The sequence below is a fragment of the Larus michahellis genome, chromosome 1, assembly GCF_964199755.1.
Source record: "Larus michahellis chromosome 1, bLarMic1.1, whole genome shotgun sequence".
In the NCBI taxonomy this organism is placed as follows: Eukaryota; Metazoa; Chordata; class Aves; order Charadriiformes; family Laridae; genus Larus; species Larus michahellis.
In genome coordinates this window covers 15,830,093-15,850,387 of record NC_133896.1, presented here as the reverse complement: position 1 = coordinate 15,850,387, position 20,295 = coordinate 15,830,093, and positions in this window count along the sequence as shown.

Here is a 20,295-nt window from a genome sequence, read left to right as displayed (position 1 = left end):
TTGGATCCCTTTCATTGAATGTGCAAAGGATAAGGCTCCTTGGAGCAAGTCCCTAGTGCTCTTTCCCCTTTCTGGAAAAGCATGCAATTCTTGGAAGTAGGGTCTGCATTTCATTTCAGGAGAAATGCTTATTCATCTTAGTAAAAAAAGTTGGTTTGTGTTTGTTGTTTTTTTTTTTAATTTAAGCACAGAAACTCAAAACTCAAATTATGATATACCGCCAGACCCCAAAATGTGGTGAGGGGCTGCTGAGAGAGAAGATTTTCCTTGAAGTTTCCTGAGGAACTCCAGGTATCCAAGGAAATCACAGTGTTCAGTGTTTTTGATGAACCACAGAGCACCTTCAATGAGCAGGTCTGTGTGGGTGGTCACGATGTTGCTACCTCTGATAATACCATCTTCTACCTCAAAATATTTTTTCACAGTGTAGCACCAAGAGTTCTATTATTATATGAGATAAATTTTCACTAAAAGAGGGGGGGAAAAGTGCATGCACAACCCTTACAACTGCGGAGCATGTGAATTCCAACCTCTTAAAAAAGAAGGCAATTCTAATGTTTATTTGTTTTAAAGTCTTATGGCTAGATCAAGCACAAGATTTTCAGGTTCTGGGTTGTTTTTTTTTTTTTTTTTTTTTTTGCGTAGCATATTGTGCTTCTCCCCCTGAAGAAAACTGATTCTAGAGGCAATTAGCACAAAGCAAGAGCTAGACTCGTGCATGCTTTCGCAAGGATTTCATCGTCTTCGTTTTCTAATTCTTATCTTAACCACAACACAGCCGTGGTTCCTGGGTAAGAAGGAGGACGATTTTGGTTCTGCTCTGCACAGAACTCTCTTCTTCTCCTGCTGAAATCAGTGATGGAAAACTCTCTGAATTCAGTGGAAGCAGGGTTGAACCAGAAACTCGTAACAAAGGCAGTATTGTTCGGCATTGCGGGGGTCTGGGATGCTGGTGATGCCTTTCGTCTTTGTGCTCACTTCCTCTGGCTCATTAGGGCTGTGGCTTTTGGTTTTTCAGCTCCGGGTGTATGTTTGCTATTGGGTGTCAGCGATGTTTTGTGGGCTCTGGTGCCTACTGCGCAATAAGGCAGATGTTCCAGCGATCCTTTCAAATGCGACATCTACTGCAGGGGAGTGGGGTCTCTCCTCCTAATTTAAATGCATGAAATCTACGATTGGGTTTGCATTTCACTGTAGATTAGATTTGCATGATTCGTTGATTACTTTTGCCTGTTTTTTTTTTTTTTTTTTTTTTTAATGCCAGCAATAAAAGGTAACTTAAACCCCAAGAGGCGGCCTTAAGTACGTGCGTTGCTCTCGTTTTTCTTGATGTGTCGATCAGCAGTGCGTTTCCTTCGTGCAGGATGTCAACAGGCTTGATTTCCTACGCTGCAGTGGTAGTAAAGTAGCATAAAGAGAGGCTGGGAAATTGAGAATTATGGGAGGAATCAAGACCTCAGTTTTGTAAGGGGTCCCTGGAGGAGCACTGATCTGTCGTTCCAGAGATCAGACAAAAGCACTGACACCCTCGTGAAGTAGGTGCAAGCAAGTCACAGATGATATTCAGGCAACTGCAGTGGAGACAAGGGACAGTCAGTGTCAAGAAGATAGTGGGTATTTTTTGTAAGCGTATGCTTAAGTTTTCAAAATGTATAGTTTAAAATTTTGAGACATAATGATACTGACTTTGCAGGCTAAACTATTTAAATTAATTACTGCCTATTTTCATTCTTCATAGTTATTGTAAAGGTTAGAGAGATATATTTGTTCCAAATTAGATTTTCTTCTCATGCTCAAGTACATGTTTAGATTAATTCTACCTGAAGTGGATGAACTATTTTGGTTTTATGAAGCAATCCAGTCAAATTTCCCAACTGGGCATTTTAAAAAGAGGAATCTGAAACATCAAATGTGCTAGTCATCCCTTGATGAACAGACCTTTCCCCTGCAAGGAAATCTGCATTTATTGTTGTTCATTCCACATTTCAAAAGCACTTCAGCTATAAATTGCAAAGATATAGTTCAAATACATTTTTAATTGCTGCTAGTACTTCCGAGGCTCTCAGAGGTGGCAGGTAGTTTGTTGAAGTGTCATTGTATCTGGGTGCATCTGCTACTAGTAGAAGACTCTCTGCGTTGGTATTTCCAGGATGGAAATTAATTTCTATATTTCATTCCCAATTTCTCCTGTTTTAGCTGCATGGCAGCTAAGGAGGTCTTGTCCCTGGATGTCCCCTGCTTCTCCTGGAGCCATCGGGGAGCCGTGGCTGTGACTGTGCCAGCTTGCTCTCCCTGCTGGGTCCAGGTCCCGCGACCATGCAAGACCAGCCCCTCCCTTGCACCCCAACCCGTGGTCCCTGAGGATGTGGGATGAGGCGGGAGCATCTCCATGGCTTGGGAAGGAGCCCTCCCTAAGTGGTGCAGGTGCCACTGCTTGTGCCCTGCCTCTTCTGCAGCACGTCTGGCTCCGGCAATTGAGGTCAACAACAACCACACTCTCCTTTTAAGCTGCCGGTGTTACAAAGCCTGCGTATTGTATCCTGCCTTGGGAGAGCTGGAGGAAGCAGTGTGAAACCTGTGTTTATAAAAGGATGTGAGTTATAAACTAACACTCTCTTTCTGATATCTGAAGATTTATCTCTCAGTAAAATTACTCAAGGGAAAGCTGCAAAAATTCAACCCCAGTGTTAATTAAGAACCCATAAACTCCATTTATCTGAATTTACATATGGAAGAGAAGGTGGTATGATAAAAGAGAGATGTAGCTACACATCCCTCTCTGCAAATATAAACACAGTTTTCCCTGTGTTTATGCTAAACTGTCTACAAATGCATTGTAATACAGAAAAGGGGTGTTTGAACACCCAAGCAGAGCTCTGTGCCAGGGCTGAGCACTTTGGCAAGCGCAGTGGCTGCAGCACAGAGTAACGGGGACCACTCTGCAGATGAGGGCAGGAGCTATGGTCATGGCATGGAAGGCAACTCCAAGGCAGGATTTTGAGTGGGAAGAGCTGTGGTCAAAGATGGGAGATGAGCAGTCGGGCAGGAGGATGTACAATTATTTTGAACAAGAAGGAAACCCTGCCTGAGCAACAAGGATGAGTACACAGGGTAATTACCAGGAATTTACAGAAGTATTAGTGCAATCATGGGATGGCCTTTGTTTGAGCAGAGAGAGGGTGGTGGAGAAGACAGAAATAATCTCCAGGTTAAGCACTGAAGTGACAGAGAATTTAGTGGAGTTTTAATAGCCATGGAGAAAGGGTGAAAGGAAAAATATGAATTCAGTTTTGAGATATCAGTAGACCTTGCAGGAGAAGGGAGCAAGGAAAATATGTGGGTCTGGCTGCTCACTCGCAGTTGTTGGTGCAGATGTGATAGTTATAACTGGGGAAAGAAGATATAGATAAGCAGATATAAAAGGAAAGTGGGATAGCATGTCCATCAAAGATAGCCCTGAAGGAGAAAGACAAAAGGAAAGAAAAACCAGGAAGAGAGTCTTAAATGAGCAAAGGATATACCTGGCTGTTGAAGGCAAGGGAGAGGTAGGGAAATATGAAAAAGCAACTCTTGTTCTTAAGAAAGAGGTGGAGGGACTGCTTCAATGCCCCAGGGAGGGAGAATCTGGTCAGAGGAAGAAAAGGAAATCAAAATACTGGAAGCAGAAGCCTTGAGGTTTTGAGAAGCCTGGAGAAGAGGGGGAGGAGGGAGAGCAAGCAGCCAGCAGAAAAGGAGGTGGAGCTGGGCAGGCAGCTAAAGGCTCCTAGGCTCCCAGAGGGAAGGAAAGAAACCCAAGGAAAAAACCTGGTTAGTGAGAGGCTGAGAGTAAGGGCAAGGTGGGGAGTGGGGAGACGAGCTACAGAATTGTAGCTGGAGTGGTGGATTGCACTGGAAACAGAGCAGGGGAGCAAGGTGGGTAACGCGTCCTCACACAAAGCCTTTTCCCTTTGTGTCTGCATGTGCCCGTTTCTGTCATTTTGAATAAATTAAGTGGTTGATCTCATTATCCAGGTGATGGGTGGGTGCTGATGTATAGTGCTCAGGAACACATAGAGCATATAGGAAGAATCGGTTGATGCGTCAGTGGCCAAAATTTTAAAAAATCCCTAAGAGAACAAGCTGTGTGGTCCTAAACTCCTAAACAAAGCTTATCTTTTTTATTTCCTTTTTTTTTTTTTCTTTCTCTTTGTGATGAAAGAACAAGAACAGAAAGAAAATCCTCTGCATCCGATGAGAAAAAAATTATCTGATCTCAGGTCTTCATAAAGGAGTGCCAGAGGAACAAAGCGGCAAATTTTTCCTCCTGCTGCTGCCGTGGGAGCCAAAGCCTCGTTGTCTCCCATGGGAGAGCACAGGCCACACGCTGAGAAGCTGCGTTTTGCTCCTGCCAACACGAATTTGACCCCACCGCTCTCTGGTGACTCCCTAAGTGCTGGGCTGGTGAGTCCTCTGCCCACCATACTTTGTGCAAGGCACGAAGTCCCACCAGCGGGGACTGGTGTGTGCTGCCTGCCTGGGCTGTCCTCCTCTCTGGATGGAGTTAGGCAGGTTCACACCCACTGGCTGCCCGGTTCAAGCTGTGATTTTTAATGAAATTCTTCCATCTTTCACAAGCGGATGCTGTGGGGTGGTGTTCGGGGGTAGCTCTCCCTCCCTGCTGGCAGCCAAAGCTGGTCCACAGAAGAGCTGGTGGGACAGAAAACAAATGAGAAGAAAGAAAAGGACTTTGTGGCCTGAGCCTGGCATAATGTTTGAAGAATAGAGAAATAGGTAACATTTGTTTTAGATGGGCTGATCTTTTTTAAGGCAACATAATTATTTGGGGTGATCGAACATAAGCGGCCACCCTACACAGGACTCCCTCAGAGTTTTCGTGCCGAGTCCAGTGGAGGCTGGGAGGTGTCTGGAGCGGTACAGTTAGCAACGCATGGGGGAGATGAAACGGCATCTAGCTGCAGCTTGGTTGGTGAGGCTTGGTGTCTGCCTCCAAGCAACTCTTATCAGCCAGTGTCACAGATTCATTTGCTGAGCTTATGATGCTTTGGGACAGAAAAAATATGTATATGCCGGTGTCTAAAGGTAGTGCTCAGAAAAGAAGAAATTAAAGGAGATCCCAGATCTTGCTCTGTGCCCTGCCTCCCTCACTGCTCTGAAGCTGTGGAGCCCCTTGCACGGGCGGTGGGCAGTCTGCCCGCTGGGGAAGCAGGAGTCACTCCTCCGTAGGGCTGTCTGCTCCCAGTGGTAAAGAATTGCAGGGTCCCACTCGCCGAAGGCCTGCTGCAGCCCTGCTTGCTGAAGAGCCCCTCCAGGCTGTGCCAGGGACCTCACACTGTCCCTGCAAGGGATCCCATCCACATTCCCCAGCACAGCTGTTGCGCTTCAAGCATGGTGCATTCCATGGGTTGCTTTGGGCAGGTTTATGTAGATCTACCAAGCATCTCACCACATGTGTGGCACTGGCTCTTGCTGTTCCTCTCCAGCCCTGGTAAGGTGCATGTTCTTGGTGCCAAAGCTTTCCCATCATTCGCCTACTCTGCCGCAAGGCTTCTCCTTATCCCAGCTGCAAACTCTGCACCCAGGGCTAAGGATGAGGAGCGACAAGCTCTTGGCCAATTGTCCTATTTGGTGGTATGAAGGTTTGAGCTCCCTGGCTCTCGGCAGCATCCCTGCTTAGCAGAGCTCAGTGCCACCTCTCCCACTGTGACCACTGCCCCGGCCGGCGCTGAGCCTGCCCACGGCGGGACTTAGCTGGGGCCGGCCAAGAGCTCGGCGCGCTCTTACTGATGAAGTGAGGTCTGTTTAATACTTGTCTGGACTCAATGTGTAAATATTATGAGGAATCTGTAAAAAAAAAAATCTCCCAAAAGCCACTTTACACAGATGTTACCACAAATAGATTATTGTCCATTTATGGCCGAGGGAGAGACTTTGTAATTTATAGTGTATTTTATATCTCCATAATTTCCTCTGGCACTGGGAGTAGCCAGCACAAATCTATTAATAACAAAGAGGACAGAGTTAGGATCTCTGTAACAGGAGAAAGAAGGATGGTGGAAGGGCAATTTAAGATTACTCAAAGCAGTTTTATCTGTTTGCTCAGACTGTCTTCTTATGAAAAAAATATTGCTCTGTAAACAGGTGATAAATTATCATTTATAATGAGACAATTTAAACAAGTGATATGAATTACTTCTTCGTAAAAGTACAAATAACATTTACTGCTGTTTTGACAACAATCTTATTAATGGTCAGGGTCCCATTTAATTAGCCTTTGGATACGCTGCTTTAGACTTTCCTTTACCCGCTCCACAGGCTGCGCGACCTCCTCCCAACGGCTTTATCTTGAGGGGTGGTTTTTTTACAACTGAAACTCCAAAGTGCTGCCAACATTTAAAAGAATCGCAGCAGAAGAAAGCCCAGAGATTTTCTGATAACCTTAAAAGCAACGGGGAATGTAGGCTCACTCCAGACACCAAACCCAAAGTGGTGCTAGATCCAAGGGGAGCTCTTGGCTCAATGTTTGCTCATCAATTTGCATGGTAAATCCAGGCTGTTAACCCTATGTAAAGTGTACGTTAACAAACATGAACATAGAGCCATAAACTTGGGCCACTTTGTCCCTCAAAAATTGCAGCACTCACAGAGGAGCATCAGAGATGGCTTTAGTTGTGGGTTTGGAGGGCTCAGGATGTGGGGGACCAGCCAGGATGGACCTGACACAGCAGAAGGCCCTGGGCTCTGATGAGTCTCAACCGCTCGGGGGAGTTATGAAAGCAGCAACCGTTTGGGTTTGTTCTTTATACATACTAAAGTCCCATTATATGAACACCCCTGGCCCAGGAACGCGCACGCAACTAAAAATAACTTGAAATGAATGTAAGCCAAAGTCAGCCCACCTGGTGGCTGCAAACGCAGTTATCTCCCATTCCTTCCTTCCTTCCTTCCTTCCTTCCTTCCTTCCTTCCTTCCTTCCTTCCTTCCTTCCTTCCTTCCTTCCTTCCTTCCTTCCTTCCTTCCTTCCTTCCTTCCTTCCTTCCTTCCGCCTGCCTTCCCCCGGCTCAGTTCAACCAGAGCACAGGTGTCTTCCTGCACACCAGCGGTGGAAAGATGAAGCAACCGCTCTTCTCTTAAACCAGTGGGGGTTTGATCACTTGTGCTGATTTACTTATGAATCGGAGCAGGGCAACACTAATGCCCGGCAGATGCTTCCCTTCTAAACCACAGCAGTCCCAGAAGGATCCGGTGAGATGGGGCACAGGAGATGGCTGCCCCACCTGAACCGCAAAGGAGCAGATCCTCACAGCGACTGTAAACAGACCTGGCAGGGGGGGAGGCAGCACTACACTGGCCAAAGCCAAATATAAGCATGAGTAATGTCAGCACAGGTAGTAGTCCCATCCCATCCTGGGGTCTCTACCTTTCCTTCAGCTTCTCTTGGACTCTCAACAGTTATCATTTGAGGTCTTCTTTCCATCACAGTTGACAGGAGATAAGCAGACATAGACACTTGAATGGTTTTGTTTAGCTAGACCTTTTTATGTAAAACAGATCTGCTTCATGTTCCTTTGAAAGAACGTCTTCAAAGACAGCAATTTCTTTTGGCACAACCGCGTTCATCCAAATCTAACTTGAAGGCAAGACAGGGCAGAGCTGTTCAGCCAAGTCCCGCCCTTGGAAGCAGTCACCAGCTGTGGACATTTTCCAGAGGTGGGACTGGGTGCAAGGGAGCACCGAGCTGTTTCTCAGCTTTTCCAGCAATTCCTATGTGGACATGAACACATCACCTAAACTTTCACTCTCTGAATTTCCATATATGAAACAAGAGTAAAGATGATCATTTTTCTAAATAGCTTTTGGATCTACAGAGGAAAGACACCACATATAGGACTTCTGACTATGTAATCAGGACCAATAGGTAGCCTCCAGGCCAGCTCCTGCCTTCATCTTCAAAGCGTTCATTTTAGCAGTTCTCCAAGGAAAAGCTACTGCCCTTGCATGTGAGCCAGTGCCCGGACCTGTGAGCAGCGTGGGCTATGTGGGGGGGTCCCAAACGGAGGTGTCCCCCCACTGCTCTGTAAGGCAGCTCACCCTGAAACACTTTCTATTTGGATGGAAAATGGAGCTGTGCAGTAGTAGCCCCACGTTTCAACACACGTTTTATTTTTATCTTTGCATGTGGAACGTGTTCACACACTGAATGGTAATTTGAAATGTCAGGTTTAACCCTGAATGAAAGACACCAAATATGTTGTCAAGAAAGCAAAATCCATGGCTGTTTTTATGCTGTTTGTTTCCTTTCAAGAAGCTTTGAGAAAAGGCAACAGCAGTGTGTCAGCAGCAGCCCCAGGCGCTGGTGCAGGGAGGAGGGTGGGAGTGCACTTGCCCTGGTGTCCCCTCTCCATGTCCCCAACAACTCGACTACTGTTGACCTTCCCAAAATCTCATTTCTCAGCCTGTCTCTCTGTACAGTAGGACTGCACTTACATGGGGTGGGCAGAGGTGGCCTCTTTTCCTGCTTGTCCAGCCCAGTCCAGAGATGGGCACCTCACTGATCGACATGGGTTTGACCCTAAGGGACTGCCACCACATTTCCTGGGCAAATGAACTTGTCCCCAGCCACTGAAAGGAGTAGGACCCCCTTCTCTGGGCTCCTTTTTAACCAGAAGGAACGTGGGAGAAGGAGCTCAGGAGGACTGAAGTGAGACACCTCCGGGGCAGGTGATGTTTGGGAGCCACCTCATGCCAAGCATTTCCATACATCCCTCTCTGCTTGGCTTGTGCTTGGCAGGCAGGCTGCTTGCGCTGCCCGTTTGAAGCATCTCAGATCAGGAAGGGTTTGCATTGCCCCTTGAGGTGAGGACCCTCGTCCTGACCTGCCCAGCACAACAGTGTTTCTGTTGCAGTGTGACTGCGGCCCTTCCAGCTGGGAGATGGAGATGGCTTGGTTACCTACTGCCTCCCCACAGAGCCCTAAAATCACTCATTAGATCTCAGAAATTGTGCCAGGGTGAAGAACCACTCAGAGCTGGTCAGAAACATAATGGGCAGTGGGAGAAAGGTGCCAGATGAGTCAAGGCAGCGGAGGAGAGGGGTGGTGTTGTTCAGGGGGAGCTGCAGAGAAAATAAAAAGTTGGGCCAGCCACAGGGAAAGAAATCCTCTCTGCTGTGCAGCTGATGGATAGAACAAACCAGAGAGGCCAAAAGAGGGAAACTGAAAGCTGTCATTGCTTACAGGTCTTCAGCTGATCTTCCAAACAAGTTCATGCCCAGCACACTTTTTTCAAACAGATATCCAGCCCTCTTGTGAACCCAGATGAATTATGCCTGTGCTCTCATTACTCCCTATGTTCATGCTACCATAAAATATACAATTGATTTCATACAGCATGAGGTGCTCTTTTAAAGTTCATGGCTGCCTACTACATAGAGAGACTCTTGCTTTAGTATTTTTTCTGTTGCTTTTCTCCTGAGTGTGATTAGATTTGTCAAACACAGCAGTTACTACCACCACTCTTGCTGTGTCTTTTGAAAGCTTATATTGCTCTCAACTTGCTTTGATTTGATTCTTGATAGCTCAAGAATTCCTCATGACTATACAAAAGAAATTATTAGTATTTCAGTTAGGGGTTCATTAACAAAGTTTATTAACTCTAGAGGAGGCTAGTCACTGTGCAAAGTTCAAATCTTCCATCCACACCAGAGCTTTCCCCACCTTCCCTTTATTATTACTTTTACAAACTGCTCCTCATTTTGTTAATATACAAATTTTCTTACTGAGCACAGATTGGAACAAAGGGTTCAATAATATTTAATGGCATTTTTTTTTGCTTTTGTCTTCACTGAGGCTTTCAGCTGGGGTCTGAACACTGCCACAGTTAACACGGATGACTACGGTAAATCCTGAAGCCTGAATAGGCAAAGAATAAATTGCAGAACCCATAGAAAAGGAGATGTTTTCAAATCTTCTGGGCTTGCCATTCATCCTAGAGTTGTTAGGAGCCAGCAGAAGCAAATGCAGTAGTTGCTGTCTTTGGGCACTCGAGGAGAATGGTGATGTTTTCAGAGGACTGGAAAAGATATATACACACATTTAAATATATTCTGAAAGCTCTCAGGGAGTTTTCCAGTCTTCCAAGCTTCAGTTCTCAGAAAAACACTGGGAAAAATAAGAACCTGGGAAAAAAAGAAAAAGATAAGCAATAGCCAGCACTTATCTGTCAAGAACATGTAATGTCAGATGCATTTAATCTATTTCTGAAAAACAGCAAGTGACCTTATTGATAAGAGAAAAGCAGTTGACTTCACATTTCTCGTAGCGATTATCCACAGATCCATTCAAACTGAACAGGCACCACATCTCATGGCCCTAGTCTTTTCTAGCCTAATCATCATCAAGCAAGAGCACGCCCTGCCTCCACCCTGTCAGGCCACGACCATGTGTAATGTGTAGTTCGGTCATTGCCATGAGCCCTCAGACCCCCTCACACATCTCGATGGAGCTCTTTTTATGACTGAAGCCTTCTTTGATCTACCCTTAGATCTTCAACTTAGATGTTAGTTTGACTTACCCCTTTCATTCATTCTCCCCCCTTTGGCACCATTCTCCCTGAAAAACGAGAGGCATTTTTATTTAATCTTTTATATTCAGACCCCTGGAGCTGCTGAGCCTCCAGCCTGCCCTAAGCCCTGGTGCATATGGACGCAGTCTGTTTTTTGAAGTTCCCTTTGAAGTCCAGACGTGGTGACCGCACCCAGAGCAGGAGGATGTATGGGAATCCTCTGGGATGTACGGTTTTACAAACCTGTTTGCTATAGGTAAACCTCCAACACTGTCAAGAGTTTAAGCTTGGGATTCAAACTCAGTATGTAGCAGAAAGCTTTGGAGAAGAAAGTCTGCAGAAATCTCTCCTAATTAAAATTTTCTGTGTCTTAACAGAGCCCTGGGCTTTGCATTTCCAGCCCAGTCCATATCAGCACCAAAGATGACATCTATATTAGTGAAGTAAACAGGGTCTGGGTACAGGCTTGAGCGCTTGCCTGCAACCACCCTGGCTGTTTAACTGCTGGCACACCGCCTGGCATGGTTTTGACCCATGTCAATTAGCAGTCTGCAGACACTTCCCCAGGCTCAGTCTGAAACCGTTCCCTGTAGGAAGCATGGGTGGGAATGAAGGAGCTTAGCCCAATGGGTATGAACTGTGCCACACCATCTGTCCTTAAGGCAAAGGAACAAGTCCTGTCCCGGTTTTATTTACCAGTATTACCAAAGAGATGCCTTTTAGGATCTTACAAGGATTTGCCCATTGGCCAAATGGTAACTGGATGAGAGGTCTTTGAGTTTAACTCTGGCACAGTACAACCCCCACTCCAGATTTCCTGGCCCCAAATGGCCACTAGTGAAGCTCATCACCAGAATTCCACCTCTCAGAGGTGCTCACAGAGCCAAAAACATTGTCTCAAGGAACCAAGCTAAAGCTTAAGGACAAGTAACTCCCTACAACATTAAAACATGGGGAATGCAGGCAAAATAGATCCTAAGGGGGAGCATGTTCCCCGTGCCCCTTGCCAATGTCAACTAAAACAGCTGCTTGGGTCCAGCAGGGTGGTATCCCTCTGCAGGGTCACTGTAGAGCTCTCCAATTGCTCAGATCTCTTGGAGAACAGACAGAAAGCTAAAGACAGTCTGGTCCCTGGACTTCACAGGGGCAAATCTGAATGTGACTCTGGTCAGGACTTGTCTTCCCTCATCTGTCAGGGACAGACATACTCTACAGCGCACCTGGGATCCAGTTCAAGTATGGGTCTGCCTGTCTGTTGCTGGCATGTGTTATTCGACTCTGCAAATAATACTGCACTATTCCGATTTCTCAGGAATACATCCCCTCCGTATATCAGGATCTGCTCTTCTGTAGTGGCAATTGATTGGCACGCCATGCCAGTCTTCACATTTCTCCCTGTCATGATGTATTCTTCCTTCTCTGTTGGGGTGGGGACCATTACTCATAAGACCTATAGGCCCAGAGCCTTTGGTGGCCCTAGAAAAGGGCTAGCCTACAAATTTCAGTGTTTTAGCCCCCAGAGCAGTGAGGAAGGTCTCGTGATGCTGCCATGTCCAAGTGTTGACCAGCCTTCTGATACTCTGGATGAAGAAGCTGAGGATGCTCAGTTTCCTCTATTGTGCAGAGAAGACATTTATTTTGGGGTTGTGCATGACACATCAGATTTTCCTCCCAGTGCTGTAATGACCAGATACTGAATACACAGCCAATTACCTCAGCCTGTTCTGCCCAGTTTCAGAAACAGCCATATCCAGTTTTCCAAGATATTCAAATCTCATCTGTTTCCTTGGACTTCTACAGAAAATTAACCTGGGCCTTCCAATGAATGCTTTTTGGATACTTTTTCCAGGACACCTGTGAATTATCTCACCTTCAACTGCCAATACTCTGAAAGGTAAAGGCAGCTGTAATTGTGGTCAGCACAATCTTATGCATGCAGCTCTGATCCCAGGATGTAAAGATGCTGTTGGTGAGGGACCATCTTCTCTGGGGAGAGAACCTATAACCAGCATTTCATAGCAGAAACACCTATTTTTTGATTCACCTGGATCAGGAGACAAGTTTTGCCTGGTAGTTTGAATAGGTCTAGTTCACCTTGGTAGGAATTGATTCTGCTCATCTGAAGTGAACTGCCTGGACTGAAGGACACAATGTTGCCCATTAGTTTGACTAAAGCCAAACCTGGCCACTTGGAGCTCCTTTCAGGCCTTCACAGAGTCCTGTGTCCTTTCAGAGCCTTGAGAAATTACTTTTCCTTGAGCAAGAGTGTGCTGAGATCCCTGTTCACTTGAAGCAATCTGAAACAAACCACCATGCATGTGTGAATACCTGGGGCATTGTCTGTGGTCACCAAGAAAAGAGTAAGAGTTGACAAGTGGGTGATCTTCTTCAGGACATGTTGATCCATGTATAAATCCACTTTCTTTTCTCCTTTTCCTCTTCACAGCAGGCTAGTGTGTGTCTCCGTGAACTTAGTCTAAACCAGCCTGTGGGCTTACGAATGCATCCTAGCCTTTATCTGGGCTTGGATTGGAGTACCCCAGTAGATACTGCTCAAACTGATAAATTTCCCAGTCTTGAGTGCTTACAAGGCACATCCATCCAGAGACTGGATATGCATATGTACAGAGTTCTTAGAAAAACACCAATGAGGTAGAGAAACGACCTACCAGTGACTTTGGCGAGGCTTTGGTATTGCTCCAGAAAACTCTCTCATGATCAAGCTGAGAAAATGTAGACTAAATAAGAAGTAAATCTGCTGGAAAACTGTGCTCAAAGGGTAGTTATTAGGGGTCTGTGGTCAGACTTGAAGGCCTTATTAAATAGCTTCCCTGTGGACCAGTCCCAGGCCAAGCAGAAGTCCATGTCCTGACACAGGAACAGACAACACTCTCACTGGTGTTGTGGATGATCAAAGCTGGGGGAGGAGAGAAATACAAACCCTTTGAAAGGCAGGATTAGAATTGAAAAGTTCCCGACCAACTACAGCAAGAACCTAAAATAAATAGCCAATAACCCTTTAGGATAGGGCAAAGTATGATACACATGTAGTAATAGGCAACTACACAAATACCAATTGGATAACTGCCTAAGCAGCAGCTCTGCAGAGATGGAGCTGGTGATTAAAGATGAATATGAGTCATAGGCTTGGTGCTGCTGTGAAAGAAGGCAGATGCCGCACTCAGATATAGAGAGAGGAGTCATAAGTAAGATGCAGTCAGTATTTCTTTCTCCACTTTATTCATCCCTTCAAGACTTCTGAAATTTTGTGCATTTTTGAGTACCACACTTCACGACTCCAAATGGGCAGTGCCTTGAGGAAGGTGGGGAGGAGTGTTTTGCCTGGAGGTAAAAAAGAAAACCGTCCTGGGAAGAAGAGAAAGAATTTGGTTTGGTTCATCTAGAGAAGACAGGGCTGAAGGAGGGGGAAAAAAAGTATGCTAATGCTCTTCAGCTTATGACAAAAGATTGCTACCCAGAGAAAGGGGACAAACTGTGTGCGTACCAAGTGTAGGGCAGCAAGTCATGCAGAAAGACATTAGGACAAACTCAAGGATAAGTAAGCTCTGGAACAGATGGCCTAGGAGACCTGCAGTATTTTAGAATTGATAAATTTAGATTATAAAATACCAGTAAAGACTGATTTAGATATAATCAGTCCTGTACTGGGGTTATGAGATGGGACAAGATGGCCTCTCTACTTCCTGTCACTCTTGTCACAGAATATATGATTCTGTGATCCTGTAATTTTTTCTTAATTCAGTACCGTATCAATGTCATTGCATGCTCTACCTGATTTGTTAACCTATTTACCTTTTCTCCAGCATTTCTTCTCCTGGTATCGTCCCTCTCTTCCCTCTCCTGCTTTCTGATGGCCTTATCTCAGTGTCTTTGTTGTCCTTCTCTTCTTCTCCCTGAAAGACAACCTCATTCATATCATTAGTTTTTCTCACAACACCACCTCATAGACAGCAATTTTCTTCAGTTGCACATTCAAAGTAGGTGGTTTTGCCCTCAGATGTTTAAGCACATAAAGGTGAATCATTGTTTTTTGTTCCTTCTTCTTCTCCTTTACATTCTCAGAAGGGTGATGGGTTGTGCCCTCCCAGTGAGAGGCAGCTTTCTCTCACTCCCATGGGCCAAAATCTCTGCATTAAGGATTTAAACAAAAGTGTGGTCTGAAAGCTTAGAAACAAAGGGAAGGGTAAGAAAAAAGCTATTACAAACCGAGAGTCTTACAGATGCCTATTTTCATCCTGTGTTAGACATTTAAACAAGATACTTAAGTGGCAAGCCTACTTGGCCCCATGCGCAGTCAACTGAGAGCGAGAGAGAGAAGCATTTCTGGTGGGTGATTCATCCTGACTAACACCCGAGTTGCCTGCTCACATTGCCAACAGCAGGACTCGAGGGAGACTCGGCTTCTGGCTGGGGGCCTCAGCCAGCTGGGCAGGGGGCAGGAGGGACTCCGGTGCTGCCAAAGGCACTGTCGTGAGCAGGAACCAACGAACCTGCTTAACTAAAGGAAGGGGACAGCAAATTGGTAAGGAGAGTGGTAATTGCAGTAAGCAATATTGTCGTGGGATGGTGGGAAAATGTTTGCAGCAACTGAATTTCTTCAGCGCTACACAGGACTGTAATATGCTCCAGGGACCCCTTTTTGAGAACTCTGTTTTAGTTGTCCTCAATTAATTGGGTTGATGTTTAGTTTTTGCAGGTTTTATCCTGTTAAAAAATTCATTTTAGCTGAGGAAAAGAAAAACTTTGTGAAGCTGTGGGCAAATCCTGCCTTTTTGCTGACCTGGAAGTGACAGAAAATAAAAGCCTAGCCAAGCTGTGCTGGAGAGTGGTGCTTTGACTCATCTCTTCTTCCTGTAAGTCCTTATCTCCTCTCCTTGGTTTGAATCTTAGCTGTAACTTCTAGCTCCAGGTGATCCGGGTTGGTTGGAGTGCTCCTTCCTGCCTGGCTCAGGGGGCTGGACAATTTCCATTTCCTACTAGATACCCACGGGATTCAAAGCAGGAGTCCTATTGACTCAGCTCCCAACTTCATGTCAGGCTTGTTGTTTGATCCCCTCAAGAAAGTGGGGGTTCGTTTATCTGAGAAAAGGGCTCCACGTCCTGTCTGAACTGGGAGAGCCCTCCAATCATCACCCGGGAGCAAAGAAATAATTTTTCAGCTCTCTGAGCCGTGTTTCCAGGACCTCTCCATTGCCCCCTTCTTTTCTGTTTCATAAACCTTATCTTCACTCACAAGCCCTTCCTCAAGACCAGTGCTTCTTATCATATCCTGTCTGGCCTGGAAGATGTCCACCATCCATCACCCACCATCCACCATCCACCATCCAGTTGTCACATCTTCCAGCAGACACTTCTGAGTACCAGCCCATGGCTGAGGGGAGCTCCCCACTCTGGAAGCCATCCTTTGGTAACAGCCACGTTAGGTGTGCAGGACTGCTTGTCCTTGTACTCCTCCATTAGTCAGTACTTGCCTGTTTTCTGCGGTGCTATATTTAAATGATGAACGGCTTGGAGCACACCCTGTCCTTTCCTTTTGTGATTGCACAGTGCCTCATATAGTGGGGTATTGCTTCATGACTTGTGCTGTTAGGCATGGACGCAAAGCAAATAAATAATATTAATGCTAATCAGAGCCTTTCCTTACTTCCTGCTTTTGTGCTTCTTTTCTTCGTTCCTTTTATCTTCGCTGTTATAGCTACGCTTATTTCATTTAAATAAAAGAAGCACTCAAATACAGCTTGTTTTTTATCTTCCTAGAGAATGTTCACTTCTTAGTCCAAAGTTAAAAGTACTGAATACCGAATCAAGCAAGATGGAGGTTGTTTTTAATCAAATAATTTATCTTGGTGGGCACTGCTGCTGTTTGGGAAAATAATCCACTTCTGTCTCAGCAGAAGCCTGTACATACTATTGAAGATGATCCTTATTTCATTTGATTTTCTGTTTAGTTTGATCAGTAACTCAAAGAACAGCTGTTTTGTATTAAAAAAATAAAGTCGCTTACACCTTTATTTTTGATCACTTTAAGAACTGCTACTGAATAATTAACTTTGTTCCTAGAAGATATCCTCGCTTCCCCTGCATCACTAAGCATGGCATGCAAAACATAGGACTTCTACAGCTGCAGATGGGTAAATTGCCTTTTTTTAATTTTTACTGCAAAGAGCAAATTTGTCCCCAAACATTGTTGTAGTTATTCCCAAACTATTTGTATATCTCAGAAAAATGCGCCAAGTAGTTTTGACTAGACGCTGGATCCTGAAGACTATCAGCGAGAAGATATCCACAATTTGCGCAACACTCCATGGTCAGTGATACCCGGGCAGTAGAAGACTCACATGTAATCCCCATTTCTGCGTGTGGGACCTGGACCCTGCTTCCCCAGAGAGTGCTCTGAGCAGCAGCCTGAGGGGTGTTCATGGAAAAGGGCTGACCACAAAGTTCTCCTGAAGTCCTTTTCAGGATGGGATACTGCAACATCCTCTACTAATTTTGCTGTTGTTCTGCTTAAGGGATAGAAAAGACAGACCCAGACGCTATAGCAAAGACTGTTACTAAAAGCCTGTACTTAGGTAAGCAAGAGAAAAGACATAATGTTTAAGGTACAAAATACCGGATTGTCATTAAACCATAGGAAATTTCAGCTTGTAGTGTGCTTGGGCAGCAGCCTGACAGAAAAGAAGACAAAGGATGGGACTGGATTTTTAGTATGAGCAACTTGGTCTCCATTGGTATGTTCGCTGCATCACAGAGAATTAATGGCTCTGTAAATGAGCCACTGAAATGGTAAGAATTATCTACGTATTCCATTTATTTTATAATAGCTGTTAATCTTACACGGCCTGATTTGATAAAACAGATCATCAGATCTTGATTTTTGTGTGCTTAATTTAAACTGTAATTAACTGTGCATTATACATGTAAATTGCAATGCAGAAGTCTCTAAAAGTAAATGAGGATGGGGCTACAGTCCAAAAACAAGTGTACAAAGCTACTGCTGAATTCCTGCTGGAGTGTGAAAATGGGACCAGTTGGTGTTGAAGAAAGAGAATAGCTACTCTATTACAAGCCAGCCCTTGCCGGTGGGTTCCTAAATACATGGTGAGGAGGAAAGGGAGGTTGTAACCTAATGGGCCACATCCATCAGAGCCTCTTGCCCAGCGTGTCCCTTCTGGGCAAGTCCTGCTGTGATAAAGTTTGGCCGCTTTCACGGCTCAAAGTGCAGAGAAGAGACCTAAGAAGCTGGAGGGGGGATGTAAATGTCAGTGTTTCCTCTTGGGGAGGCCACGGTGTTGCATGGACTCGTTGTCATGTTAGTGAAAAAACCAAATATTTGAAAGGTGAAGTGCAAATACACACTGAACTCAGACTGACAAAATTTGGCACGTTGACCCTTGGTTCGGACCCGTGATTTAACTCTGAAGCTGAGTGGAACTGGGCATCTAAATAATGGCTTCTGTGTGCTGAAGTTGAGTGACAAACCAGATCTACAATGAAAACAGAAACCTTTAATTACCATGACTCCAATGCCTTAACACCAACTTACACTCTTGTTCCATGGTCACATTAAGCCAGCTGAAATCCTGGTGCAGATCAAGTCCTGCTCCCCTGGCTCCTGGACACATGCCACCTCTCCTCCTCTGATCCTTCCCTTTTGCCAGCACACACGCTCGTGTGGCCAGGCAATAAACTGGCTCTGGGAACTCATATGGCTTGAAACAAGCCCTCAGTCCTGCAAAAAGGATGGCCCCCAAACTCCCGCAGGACCCCGCAGGACTGGGGTGAGCCACCGACAGCAAAACCTGGGGTGAGGTGGCTGCAGTGGCTCTTGTCTCTCTCCTGTTAGGGACATTAAGTCCTCAGGGTCAAAAGCGGCCAGAAAGAGAAAAGTATCCCAAAACTTTCTAAGGTTTATGGGAGGGATTTTAAAAAATCAGCTAGTCCAAACCTCTGTACTAAGGCAATTAAGTTGTCTTTGTTCTTCACCTGAGATACGCTTTTTTCTCCGCTGCTGTTAAAAACCTTCAGTGAAGGATGTACTTTTGGATTCAAGAAAAAACAAGAGAAAATTCCTCTCTTCTGTCTTCCTGCCACCATCTGTTCCTTTTTCCTTCCTTTTGTTTTACCTTTTTATACATATTTGTTGAGTTGTGGAGACATTTGAGCGATGTGTCCTCCAATAAATGCATATGATCTTCAATGTAGCTATAGAAACCCATACATTAATATGCCTAAGGAGGTGAAGGGACAAATACCTCAGCATGCACACACCTTTAGCAGGTATTTATTTTTGAAAATGGACATGTAAACAGCCATGTTGGAACTTGCAAAACTTCCTGGTGTAATTATTACTGACCTATGACTGTATCCCTGTATGATGAACGCTCTTTTAACATAGTTCAATGCAAATATTTGATGAGTTAAGAAAAAGCTCTCTTGTTTGTTGGAAATGGACTCTATTGGGTTACTAACAGATCTCAGTTCCTTGATATGTTTGAGGAATAATGTTTTTATGTTGCTAAAGCCCCTCTAAAGACTCTTCGGCTTAGATGGTTAGGGTAACCACACTTGTCTCCCCCTTGTTTTAAATGCAGTCCAAATCAGCACATGACTGGCGATAAACAAGTATTTTAAATCCTGTTTCTGTGAGGGGAGATCACGAAAGGTACTATCACAGTTGGTGATGTGTGTCAATTTCTTGGCACATTCAATGGGAAGCAAAAAACTGGTTGAACAGATTGTACCTGAAAATATTTTCTAGTAAGCACATGATGTATAGGGTTTGCATGGCAAGATTTTGGTAGCAGGGAGGCTACAGGGGTGGCTTCTGTGAGAAGATGCCAAGACCTCACTCAGTGTCTGATAGAGCCAATGCCAGGCAGCTCCAAGAGAGACCTGCTTCTGGCCAAATCTCAGCCCATCAGTGACAGTGGTAGCACCTCCTTGATAACATATTTAAGAAGGGAAAAAAATTGCTGCACAACAGCAGCTGAAGAGAGGAGTGAGAATGTGTGAGAGAAACAGCCCTGCAGGCACCAAGGTCAGAGAAGAAGGAGGGGGAGGAGGTGCTCCAGACACCAGAGCAGAGATTCCCCTGCAGCCCCTGGTGAAGACCATGGTGAGGCAGGCTGTGCCCCTGGCAGCCCATGGAGGTCCATGGTGGAGCAGAGATCCACCTGCAGCCTGTGGAGGACCCCACACCAGAGCAGATGGAAGTGCCCAAAGTAGGCTCTGAGCCCATGGAGAACCCATGCTGGAGCAGGCTCCTGGCAGGACCTGTGGACCTGTGGAGAGAGAAGCTCATGCTGGAACAGGTTTTCTGGCAGGACTTGTGACCCTGTGGGGGATCCACGCTGGAGCAGTCCATTGCTGAAGGACTGCACCCTGTGGAAAGGACACGTGGAAAGTACCCACACTGGAGCAGTTTGTGAAGAACTGCAGCCCATGTGAAGGAATCATGCTGGAGCAGTTTGTGGACAACTGTCTCACGTGGGAGGAACTCCACTCTAGAGCAGGGGAAGAGCGTGAGGAGGAAGGAGCACCAGTGACAACATATGATGAACTGACCACAACTCCCATTCCCCGACCCCCTGCACTGCTCAGGTGGAGGAGGTAAAGAAAATTGGGAGTGAAGTTGAGCCCAGGAAGAAGGGAGGGATAGCGGGAAGGTGTTTTAAGATTTGGTGCTATTTCTTATAATCCTACTCTGATTTGT